This window comes from Schistocerca nitens, chromosome 4 (genome assembly GCF_023898315.1).
Source record: "Schistocerca nitens isolate TAMUIC-IGC-003100 chromosome 4, iqSchNite1.1, whole genome shotgun sequence".
NCBI classification, from domain to species: Eukaryota; Metazoa; Arthropoda; class Insecta; order Orthoptera; family Acrididae; genus Schistocerca; species Schistocerca nitens.
The window spans coordinates 945,859,360-945,872,597 of record NC_064617.1 but is presented as its reverse complement, the minus strand read 5'-3'; the positions used below and the strand labels follow the sequence as shown (position 1 = coordinate 945,872,597).

Below are 13,238 nucleotides of genomic sequence, written 5' to 3'. Positions count from 1 at the left end.
CCCTGTGTACGCGATGCTAACGCCATCTGTATATCTGCATACTGCTATCACTTTGACGCCTAAGTGCATTTACTTTTGTGCTGTCAATTACTTCTTTTATTGTCGCGATTTGCATGATGAAGCAATTTCTGGTCTATTCTGGGAACTACCAATAACTCTCAAAACGTAGTTTAATGAGAAATTTCTGTATGTGTGATGTGCAGTTCGAAAAGCAAAGTGCGTTTTTAGCTGTTGGACTATGCCAGGGAAATGTTGTTAATAAATTCGTTTGACAAGGTGTAACCTCCGGCAAACTGTGTCCCATATTAACGCTAGTATTTTAAAATAAATTGTAACTAGAATGAGATTTTCACTCTGCAGCGGAGTGTGCGCTGATATGAAACTTCATGGCAGATTAAAACTGTGTGCCCGACCGAGACTCGAACGGGACCTTTGCCTTTCGCGGGAAAGTGCTCTACCTTATGACCTACCGAAGCACGACTCACGCTTCTGTAAAGTTTGGAATGTAGGAGACGAGATACTGGCAGAAGTAAAGCTGTGAGTACCGGGCGTGAGTCGTGCTTCGGTAGCTCAGATGGTAGAGCACTTGCACGCGAAAGGCAAAGGTCCCGAGTTCGAGTCTCGGTCGGGCACACAGTTTTAATCTGCCAGGAAGTTTCATATGAGCGCACACTCCGCTGCAGAGTGAAAATCTCATTCTGGAAACATCCCCCAGGCTGTGGCTAAGCCATCTCTCCGCAATATCCTTTCTTTCAGGAGTGCTAGTTCGGCAAGGTTCGCAGGAGAGCCTCTGTAAAGTTTGGAATGTAGGAGACGAGATACTGGCAGAAGTAAAGCTGTGAGTACCGGGCGTGAGTCGTGCTTCGGTAGCTCAGATGGTAGAGCACTTGCCCGCGAAAGGCAAATTGTAACTGCTGGTAACTTTTGTAATAGAAACTACAGTCTTACGAAATGGTGATAACAGTAATGGCCTTTAAAGATTATTTAGCTTCGCGACCGGTCTGGGCGCTACAGTCATGGACTGTGCGGCTGGTCCCGGCGGAGGTTCAAGTCCTCTCTCGGGCATGGGTGTGTGTGTTTGTCCTTAGGATAATTTAGGTTAAGTAGTGTGTAAGCTTAAGGACTGATGACCTTAGCAGTTAAGTCCCATAAGATTTCACACACATTTGGAGTCTGGACTAAGCCAGTCTCGTCCTTTGCAGCTCTGTGGACTTTATTTTGCCTGTCCTATTCGTGTAAAGCATGGTGGAAGCTGGAGTAGTATTACTACCAAGATGGATATTGATTTATTCATTTGAATGGGAACCAAGGCTATCCGCCTAGAGTTAGTGAATTAGGAACCAGCTCAATTTTGGCTGTACAAAAGCGATTGATTGCGAGAAGACGAAAACTTTTCCACATGTACGGTGACAATCTACTACTTTCGTTGGTGTACACAATGAATTTGAACGATTTTCTCTAATGATGCTACATTTGAAAGAGAGGTGGATTTTATGACTTCAGCGGCTACCCCGTGGGAAGCAGGAATCAAATCTATGAAGTTACAGCTCAAATGTGTCATTGCCAGTACAGTACTGACATTCGAACAGTTAGCTACAGTGGTAACTCAGATTAAAGCATGCTTATATTCAAGGCTGTTATCTGCCCTCTATGACGACATAGATTCTCCATCTGCTGTCACTCCTGAACATTTACTCACTGGAGACACACTTTGGGCCTATTCTGAACCCTCCATTCTTAAGATTCTCCCCAACAGGATATACAGTTGGCAACTTGTACAACCAGTTCTTTTGGAAGAGATGGTACACTGAGCTACTACAGTAGTGCAGTGAATGGACATTGAAAGGAGCGTGGAAACCGCAGACCGGCGAACATCTGCTGATCAGGGACGACAAATTGCCTCCGTTGGTGTGGAGACAGAGTCCCATCGAGCATCTGTTTCTCGGTCCTGTTGAGGATGTTGGTGTAATGGCGAAAACTGCCAAAGGGCAGATTAAGAAACCTATAGAAGAATTGCGTTCGCTGTCGTTTGCGTGGTGTGCACGACGAAAGCCCATCGCCAAACTGCTATTCACACCAAAAATGTCGTAGCGCACTGTCTCACCTTGAGAGACTGTAGAAACTTTCTTGTAGTATGACTGACCATTGTCAGTATCAATTTCTTAACGGTCATATTGTGTGCAGTAATGTTTTTTTGTGTATTCAAAATGTTCGTGTATTTTGTTTTATGTGCGCTGGTAATGTGCGTAGTAAGTTTCCCATTGCATGAATGAGGTGGACAGAGAACTGGCTAGTGTGTCTTAGGGACGTTCCTGATGTCCAGCTCCCAACACCTCTGTAAATGTTACACACAGTCTCCGTGTAGGTGATGGCAATCTGCTGATGCCTACAACGCGGTTTGTTTGCGGTTCTGCTTCATGGGAAGCTAAGTTAGCAACAATGTTCAGGTTGGCTTCTTTATTTTATTTTATTTTATTGGCTTTGGGAACTTGCCCTTTCAGTCACCCAGTCACAGGAAACGTGATCCTGCAAATGGTTTTGAGAATTCCTGGGGTAGACATTGTTCAAGTCGTCCCCCGGCACGATATAACAGAATTAACAAAGGACTGATTCATCACAAAATAAGATTTACAATCATAGTAATAGTATACAAAAACGACTAAACAAGACGAAAGTGGAACACGCGATACGCACTGGTAGTGTACTATAAAAATCATACTGTTAACACAGTAAGAAATGATAAATCGCCGTTGGTACAACATTGAGGTATTCCCAATTCAGTCCGCGTTAGTTACTGTATGTCTAAATTAACAACAAAAGTTCTTCGTACGGTCTGTTACAATTGTTTCAAAAGCTGCGGATAGAGAATTGAATATTTGTACAGGTCTGTGAGTTCCATCTAGACAGAATAAGACATCAGTTTACAAGAACAAGAGGTATGACAGCCACAGATATAGTCACACAGGTATCCAGACTAGTACGCATAGAAGGTACAGAAGAGCTGAGCGTTCCATATTCGGTTGGTAGCAGGTGTGGATATAGTCAGTTAATTGATCTTCGGTGTTCTCCTGGCATTCTGTGTACCAGGAGTATTAGATTAACAGCACAGGGAGCTACATCTTCATGTTGCACTGTTGACGAACTCGTACAGTCGCTTATACGTTACCACATCGTTGGATGCTAACAAAATTTAGAGACTGTTTGGGTACTGATGACCATGAGCTCGAAGAGTTTTAGGAAGGACGTTTATGTCGTGCGTGTTCCGAGAACTTTGTAGAAATATATGATTAGGTTCTTGTTTCTTGTATATTGTGCTGGTTCCGAGAGAGGTTTTTCCTGCCGCTTTCCAATGCCTCGGATGGATGGATAGAGACCTGGAACTATTCTGGAATTGATGTCTACCATCGCCACCAAGAAATGACGGAGTCCAGCAATTCTACCTGCAATTCCAACTACTAACATGCAATCGCCACTACATTGCGCAGTCACCGTAATGGAGCACTATAGTAATGTGCAGTGAAGGATCAGCTGATTGGATGTTTTAGTGTGCACAAATATAAGGTAACTTATAACTGAATTCATGTACCTACCTTGAATTTTTCCCTATCACAACAACTCTCAGGTTCCTCTCCATTTGAACTATGATTACCGAGTGTCCTAGTTTGTGGAAAAAAATGAAAGCCTCAAAGCCAAATAGTTAATTATATAATGTTGTTTGATCTTTGCTAAGAAGGGAGTATTCAGATTTACTGTCGATTTAGTGAAATTGTGGGAAGTTGTAAATGTAGTTTTGTCAAAACCTCCCAGTGATGGAAAGAGTCTAATTTAAAGTTTTGTGGAGTTTCAAAGTCACCTATTTAATCATTTACTTGAAAGTTCTTGAAACTGAGGCTTATAAGGTTTTGCTTGGTTAATGATCATAGTGCTGCCTGTAGTAAATTTTAAAAGGTGAGTCAGTTTCTTGCAAATTTGTCAGCATTGTGTGTCACTATACTAAAAGTGGAAAACTGCAATAGTGAAAAGTTATATACTCATGCTTGCTAAGTACTTGTTTCTTTTGGATAACGAAAGTGCATATTAATAGTATAACAGGATCCACAGTTTGTCTATTGTGTTAATGCTGGGTAACAAGTAACGGGAAGACCACTATCTTTGAAAACAATAATTTCTTTATGCAAAAGACAGTGAGAAGTAACCTGTTAGTGAATTCCATTTAACTTTCATTCTAAATAGAAAAGTATTCAATTGGAGAGAGGCTTAACCTGTGATCAGATAATAATTTTGCAGTGAACTACATTTATAATTTTATGTCAACTAGGAAAGTGTTTGAAAAGTAATACTTAACCTGTGACCAATTTATGATTCTGCAGTGAATATTAATAGTAATGCTATAAAACTTATTCGGTTTGAATAAGCTCTGAAGATAATAGTGTGTTCCGTTATCTGTTATATTTATGCAAATAGTCTGTCCTGCTCTGTCAGCTTCCAATCTCAACCGTGAACATATGCAGGTGTCAGAGTTCATTGCACTCGCGTGTGGCAAGATATAGGTTGTGTTTGTCCGTTGAAGTTACTCATACCTATTTTCTTAAACAAGAATGTTAATCATTCTCTTGCCTAATTACACTGGCGACCGTTTTCTTTATTCTTTAAACAGTGTAGAAAGGCAAAAATATTGTTTGTTACTGTTCGAATATTTACATAATTCTGACTTTTATTTCCGATAAGCCTTCGTTAGGTACAACACGGTCAACATAACAAAATTCCTCTCAGAGGGTAACACTGCTCTGTTGCTTTATACCATAATTACTCTAACAATATAGTTCTATTTTACAAACTGTCTCCAGCTTCGAGGTTATGGTATAGCAGTAGCGGACGGAAGTGTTATAAGCTCTTCGTATATAATTATGCGCTCCGTGAGAAGCCACGGCGAACATAAACCTATGTTCGTCAACTGTTTACATCTGCCGTGCACGGTAATATTCCTGTCACAGTTTCTTTTGGTGCACCGGGCGTCACGTTCGTCCCCCTATTAACAACGACGTGCAGGAATATGTTTGGTAAGGAATCTTCAGTCCATCAGCATCCTTTCTACTAAATTCTGCAAGCAAGATTTTATTAAGTACACAAGGTGACGGATCTGTTTCGAAGGAACTGAATAAACTTGTGCTTCGCTATCGAGAACCAAAAATCGACAATGCATTACCTTTGAAAATATTCCTGCAATCCCTCTCTCAAAATGGTATGATTTACACATTTTTCCAGTATCCAGGTACGCTTCATTGTCCCGGTGAACTAATACAGACTTATTAGAAGAGGAACCAATTCATCAGCATGTACAATCTAAGGGAAACCTGGTCAGGCCCAGCAGGTATCTTCCAATTCTGCGGTGGTTTAGTTTTATATCTGTTACATTAGCACCTGTGTTGAGTATCACTGCATGTAATGTGACAATTTCTTCTGATGTCTAACTCAAAGGCCGTGTCTTTCTACGTGCACTTAGAAGTCTTGTGCCTCGGTTACGTTGACTCAGCGTTAGTCCGGTTTAGACGGCCAAGTAAAGCAAAGGAAGGTCACCTAGCACAACGCCTTCACAGTAAAACACTCTAGGTCGGTGAAACAGTCAATCTGTAGAAATACTTGCGCCAATATGGAACGAGATTAGACAATGTTTCTCCCTTTCATTCGCAGCGATCTTTTCGAATAGGCTCTGCTGTCTTCATGATTTGACAAGTTTATTTTTTCCTTAACTTTGTATACGGATGACCTTCCTGTTTCGATGGTCATTTGTGAGAGCCTAAGTGGGGAGAAGGAAGGGTAGTCAAACATTCCATCTGCCTAACATACAAAATACAGAACAAAGTTCGCACATACATATAGTATTTTAACTGTATGTGTACCCTTTTTCTGATACAGAATTTGGAATTCAGCTCAGAGTTTGCTTAAAAGAACCTGTAAAACCACCTAAAGCCACTCTCTGATCGACCATTGCACCATTTTCCCACAATTCTAACCGGTTTGGCTTGCCACCTTGCTCGTATGCTAGCATTAGCTTACAATAGCAGGACAATAATGTCAGTTTCAGCAATTAACGAAGTTTTCAGGAGCATCTAGCGGCGGTAAGTCGTTAAAAAGAAACACACACTACTGGCCATTAAAATCGCTACACCACGAAGATGACGTGCTACAGACGCGAAATTTAACCGACGAGAAGACGATGCTGTGATACGCAAATGATTAGCTTTTCAGGGCATTCACAAAAGGTTGGCGCCGGTGGCGACACCTACAACGAGCTGACATGAGGATCGTTTCCAACCGATTTCTCATACACAAACAGCAGCTGACCGGCGTTGCCTGGTGAAACGTTTTTGTGATGCCTCGTGTAAGGAGGAGAAATGCGTACCATCACGTTTCCGACTTTGATAAAGGTCAGATGTAGCCTGTCGCGATTGCGGTTTATCGTATCGCGACATTGCTGCTCGCGTTGGTCGAAATCCAATGACTGTTAGCAGAATATGGAATCGGTAGGTTCAGGAGGGTAATACGGGATGCCGTGCAGGACCTCAACGGCCTCGTATCACAAGCAGTCGAGATGACAGGCATCTTATCCACATGGCTGTAACGGATCGTGCAGCCACGTCTCCCTGAGTCAACAGATGAGGACGTTTGCAAGAGAATAACCACCTGCACGAACAGTTCGATGACGTTTGCAGCAGCATGGACTATCAGGTCGGAGACCATGGCTGCGGTTACCCTTGCCGCTGCATCACAGAAGGGAGCGCCTGCGATGGTGTACTCAACGACGAACCTGGGTGCACGAATGGCGAAACGTCATTTCTTCGGATGAATCCAGGTCCTGTTTACAGTATCATGATGGTCGCATCCGTGTTTGGCGACATCGCGGTGAACGCACTTTGGAAGCGTGTATTCGTCATCGCCATACTGGCGTATCACCCGGCGTGATGGTATGGGGTGCCATTGGTTACACGTCTCGGTCACCTCTTGTTCGCATTGACGGCACTTTGAACAGTGGACGTTACATTTCAGATGTGTTACTACCCGTGGCTCTACCCTTCATTCGATCACTGCGAAACCCAACATTTCAGCAGGATAATGCACGACTGCATGTTGCAGGTCCTGTACGGGCCTTTCTGGATACAGAAAATGTTCGACTGCCGCCCTGGCCAGCACATTCTCCAGATCTCTCACCAACTGAAAACGTCTGGTCAATGGTGGCCGAGCAACTGGCTCGTCACAATACGCCAGTCACTACTCTTGATGAACTGCGGTATCGTGTTTAAGCTGCATGCGCAGCTGTACCTGTACACGCCATCCAAGCTCTGTTCGTTTCAATGCCCAGGAGTATCAAGGCCGTTATTACGGCCAGAGGTGGTTGTTTGGGTGCTGATTTCTCGGGATCTATGCACCCAAATTGCGTGAAAATGTAATCAGATGTCAGTTCTGGTATAATATATTTGTCCAATGAATACCCGTTTATCATCTGCATTTCTTCTTGGTGTAGCAATTTTAATGAACAGTAGTGTACCTGTGGAGAACGAAACCTCCTGCTCTTCACATGCCCAACGAACGTCACCTGTTCGTTGGTAACCACATGTCAGAGTGGAAAACTCACAAAGCGAGCCAACAACAATTTTACTTGACGTGGTACCTAAACTAACCGTGAACACATAAGTTGATTGGTACACAACGTCCAAACGACAAATACTACCGACTCTGTAAACATGCAAGCGGTTTGCATACGAAACAATCTTCTCTGTCCTAATCCATATCTACATTACGAAAACACTCGCAGAGGAACCAACACAAATTTCCGAATGCTACAGAGCTGACTAGGAAAAGACACACGAAGACTAATACCACTGCGGAACCACGCTGCGTCAGCATGCCGAAGACTACAGCACTAAAGACTTACTGCTGCTGGTAGAATGTAGACATTCTAACCGACGTTCAATTAGTTTGCCACTTAGTAACCAAACAAGGAAACACCGAGGAAAACAGTGAAAGCGTGTCCGCTCGAGAATAACTCAGAACAGAATGCAGTTCGACTCAGCTACCTATAACGGCGCGATCGAAAATATGGCACAACAACTTCTACATCCGTGACTACACGCCTCCCCGACACAACGAGGGAAATTATCCAAGAACCGCTAAAGGCAGCGCATACTGGCGGCAGTTCCGCACTGCACCACTTGCTGTTACGAGAAAGGAGACAACGCCTCTGGTCGCTGTATTGCCTCAGGTCGTGGGAGCAGCCGCCAGAGAGCGTCACTCTGACAGCAACCTCGTACACGTCAGGTGGTGCGATTTAAAAATCGTCGCAAGTGGGGACCACTCGGCACAATGCGCTAATCTGCCCGACATAAGGCTGTCCGCACCCCTGAGGTACTCTATACATCGCGGGCGTTCTGAAGCCTAACAAATCTGGCAATTGTCAGGCTCAAACATTTAACGATTATGGTGCCACTTTTATTTTGGAACCAATATAGTCTCATATACTCTGTGATCTTTTCCATGACTGTAAGTCAAAAACTTGATTTCGAAGATCATGAATCTTCGCTGATACATATTTTATAGAAAACAACTTAAAACAATGTTAAGCGCATTAGGATAGCTTACGCTTCGTTTCGTATCGAGATAAAGAAAGACATCAGCAAGGTAAGATCCAACTACATAATTAAATTCCGATACTCATTAACTCACCTGTACAATATGTCACAGTCGTTTTCGTAGGTACATGAAGGAATTCAGATTTTGATAAAGAGGTTACGTTCAATATTGAACCTGAAACTGGACGTCAGTTGTAAGACTTTAAAGGTGTTCAACTTTTATATCTGGTATTGTAATCAGTATTTCCCTCTCTAGTTAGAAAGTAACAAAACATTTTATTAGAAAACTTCAACTTTTGTAGTCTTGTCTTCCTCAGTTGCGTGTAATATTACGGTATATTTATAATTTTTACTTATGGACCGTCTGACAGCAACTGAATAAATTTATTAAGTTGCTGTCAGGCGGTCCATAAGTAAAAATTATCAGTATACCGTAATTTTGTAAGAAAGTATGAGAGAAAATTAAGAGATGCAAAATATCTGTTTGCAGCCTGTTGTTTTCCCCTGTATGTTGCGATTGATAAATAGTCACAGATTTTCCCAATGCACGTCAGCTCTTTTCCTTTTTTCCTTTATTCTGGCTTTGAACCTCATTTAAATGCTATGTGAATGCACATTAATCTGTCAATCATTCTAGATAAAGGTGATGTTTCCAATAGCCGGCCGGGGTGGCCGAGCGGTTCTAGGCGCTACAGTCTGGAACCGCGCGACCGCTACGGTCGCAGGTTCTAATCCTCATGGGTGTGTGTGATGTCCTTAGGTTAGTTACGTTTAAGTAGTTCTAAGTTCTAGGGTACTGATGACCTAAGAAGTTAAGTCCCATAGTGCTCAGAGCCATTTTTTTGTTTTTTGTTTTTTGTTTCAAATTATTATGATTATTACGAACCCTCACTGTGCAGCATGACAAATGAAAGTTTCATAATTCGATGGAGTGGCTTTCGGTTTTCTTCTGAGGAAGAAGCTATTAGATGAAATTAAAATTTTTTTTCTCTGTAATGGTTCTTTACTTTTTAAGTTCCCTGTGTACAGTCTACATCTACATCTGCATGCATATTCTGCAAATAACATTTAAGCGCCTGGCAGAGGGTTCGTGGAACGACCTTCACAATAATTCTCTATTATTGCAATATCGAACAGCTCCCAGAAAAAACGAACAGCAATATCTTTCCGTTAGAGCTCTGATTCCCTTATTTTATTATGATGATCGTTACCCTTTGCAGGTCGGTGTCAACAAAATATTTTCGCATTTGGGGGAGAAATTTGGTCGTTGAAATTTCGTGAGAAGATTTCACCGCAACGAAAAACGACATTGATTAATGATGTCCGTACCCATGTACCATTTCAGTGGCACTCTCTCCTCTATTTCGAGATACTACAAAACGTGCTGCTTTTCTTTGAACTTTCTCGATGTACTCCGTTAATTCTGTCTGGTGAGGATCCCATAGGGCGTAGCAGTACTGCAAAAAAGGACGGACAAGCGTAGTGTAGGCATTCTCTTCAGTACGTCTTTTACATTTTCTAAGGGTTCTGCCAATAAAACCTAGTCTTTGCTTTGCCTTTCCCAAAACATTTTCAATGAGTTCTTTCCTGTTCGTAATAGTAATTTCTAGATATTTAGTTGAATTTACGGCATTTAGCTTTCACCGAAGTTTAACGGGTTCCTTTTAGCACTCATGTGGATAACCTCACACTTTTCATTATTTAGGGACAATTGCCAATTTTCGTACCATACACATATGTTTTCTAAAACATTTTGGAATTTGTTTTGATATTCTAATGATTTTACTGCACAATAAACTCCAGCATCATCTACAAACAACTCAAGATGACTGGTCAGAGATAAGGAACAGCAGAGGGCCTATAACATTACCTTGGACAACGTCAGAAATCACTCTTGTTTTACTCGATGACTTTGAGTGAATTACTACAAACTGTAACCTCTCTGACAGGAAATCACGAATCCCGTCATATAAGTGGGTGATATTCTATAAACACGCAGTTTCACTGCAAGCCGCTTGTGTAGTACAAAGTCAAAAGCGTTCTGGAAACCTAGAAATACGGAATCAATCTGAAATCCCTTGTCAGTAACATTCAACGATTCGTGTGAGTATAGAGCTAGTTGTGTTTCACAAGAACGTTGTTTTCTAAATTCGTGTTGACTCTGTGTGAGTAAACCGTTCTTTTCAAGGTAATTCAAATATTAGTTATGACAAATGTTCATAATAACTCTTTATCATATCCCTAGTCGTCCATTTTCAAGTAGTATGTACGTTTTCAACCAGTGGTCAAATACATTAATTCTAAATGAAAAATAAAACATCATATACATTGCCAGCTGCAACACAGGCACAAAAATCAGCAGTGGCAGCGTAATTAGGACAAGCATACTAAAATTATCCAAAAGTATCTTGAATTCCTTTCTCATTCGTCAAGTAAACATTCAATGACCGATATTGAGAATAAATAAAAAAAACAGCACCTTTATGTAAACAGTTAGCTGTGTGTAGCAAGTTGTATAGTTAAGGGTCGTCAGTATCTCCATAAGATATTAATTGTTTTCAACGAAACAAAAATTCAGTTTCAATTTTAATTTAATAAACGGTTTTACCAGAAATAAATCCTTACAGGTTTTTATAGGCAAGGAAAACTATTTTCGAGTAGAGTGGTAGTTGTTAATGAGCGGTATTGACGATAAATATGTTTGATATTAAACACTACTTATGTTCAAATGTTTTGAATGATGATCCCGAGATATAGAATTACATTTTCTTATCTGTGTGTAGTTTTCTGCTATATTCTAGCAGCCGAACTGACTGCTAATTAAGGGCCCAAAAATCTTATTACCGCAGCTTTTAAAGATTGACAAGCTGTCTGCATATATTCACTGTCAGAATTCTTAAAAATTTTGACATGTGCTAAAGTACGAAATTCTCGCAACATTCTATTTGAAAATGGCCAAAGGTCGAAACTGCTGTCGTGGATTTAAAAAGAAATAATTTTTACAATGGAAGGTGACAATGAAATCTGTTGTTGTGGTCTTCAGTCCTGAGACTGGTTTGATGCAGCTCTCCATGCTACTCTATCCTGTGCAAGCTTCTTCATCTCCCAGTACCTACTGCAACCTACATCCTTCTGAATCTGCTTAGTGTATTGATCTCTTGGTCTCCCTCTACGATTTGTACCCTCCACGCTGCCCTCCAATGCTAAATTTGTGATCCCTTGATGCCTCAAAACATGTCCTACCAACCGATCCCTTCTTCTAGTCAAGTTGTGCCACAAACTTCTCTTCTCCCCAATCCTATTCAATACCTCCTCATTAGTTACGTGATCTACCCACCTTATCTTCAGCATTCTTCTGTAGCACCACATTTCGAAAGCTTCTATTCTCTTCTTGTCCAAACTGGTTATCGTCCATGTTTCACTTCCATACATGGCTACACTCCATACAAATACTTTCAGAAACGACTTCCTGACACTTAAATCTATACTCGATGTTAACAAATTTCTCTTCTTCAGAAACGATTTCCTTGCCATTGCCAGTCTACATTTTATATCCTCTCTACTTCGACCATCATCAGTTATTTTGCTCCCTAAATATCAAAACTCCTTTATTACTTTAAGTGTCTCATTTCCTAATCTAATCCCCTCGGCAAGTCCTTTGCTGTCTCTGACAGAATTACAATGTCATCGGCGAACCTCAAAGTTTTTACTTCTTCTCCATGAATTTTAATACCTACTCCGAATTTTTCTTTTGTTTCCTTTACTGCTTGCTCAATATACAGATTGAATAACATCGGGGAGAGGCTACAACCCTGTCTCACTCCTTTCCCAACCACTGCTTCCCTTTCACGCCCCTCGACTCTTATAACTGCCATCTGGTTTCTGTACAAATTGTAAATAGCCTTTCGCTCCCTGTATTTTACCCCTGCCACCTTCAGAATTTGAAAGAGAGTGTTCCAGTTAACGTTGTCAAAAGCTTTCTCTAAGTCTACAAATGCTAGAAACGTAGGTTTGCCTTTTCTGAATCTTTCTTCTAAGATAAGTCGTAAGGTTAGTATTGCCTCACGTGTTCCAAAATTTCTACGGAATCCAAACTGATCTTCCCCGAGGTCCGCTTCTACCAGTTTTTCCATTCGTCTGTAAAGAATTCGCGTTAGTATTTTGCAGCTGTGACTTATTAAACTGATGGTTCGGTAATTTTCACATCTGTCAACACCTGCTTTCTTTGGTATTGGAATTATTATATTCTTCTTGAAGTCTGTGGGTATTTCGCCTGTCTCATACATCTTGCTCACCAGATGGTAGAGTTTTGTCATGACTGGCTCTCCCAAGGCCATCAGTAGTTCTAATGGAATGTTGTCTACTCCCGGGGCCTTGTTTCGACTCAGGTCTTTCAGTGCTCTGTCAAACGCTTCACGCAGTATCTTATCTCCCATTTCATCTTCATCTACATCCTTTTCCATTTCCATAATACTGTCCTCAAGTACATCGCCCTTGTATAAACCCTCTATATACTCCTTCCACCTTTCTGCCTTCCCTTCTTTGCTTAGAACTGGGTTGCCATCTGAGCTCTTGATATTCATACAAGTGGTTCTCTTCTCTCCAAAGGTC

At 41.4% G+C, this 13,238-nt stretch overlaps 1 protein-coding gene across 2 annotated transcripts in view; it reads left to right on the top strand.

Moving 5' to 3' along the window:
• The window catches only part of LOC126253612 (cuticle protein 38-like), a 99,419-nt gene that overhangs the window by 15,140 nt on the left and 71,041 nt on the right, over positions 1–13,238 (top strand). The window lies entirely within an intron of this gene.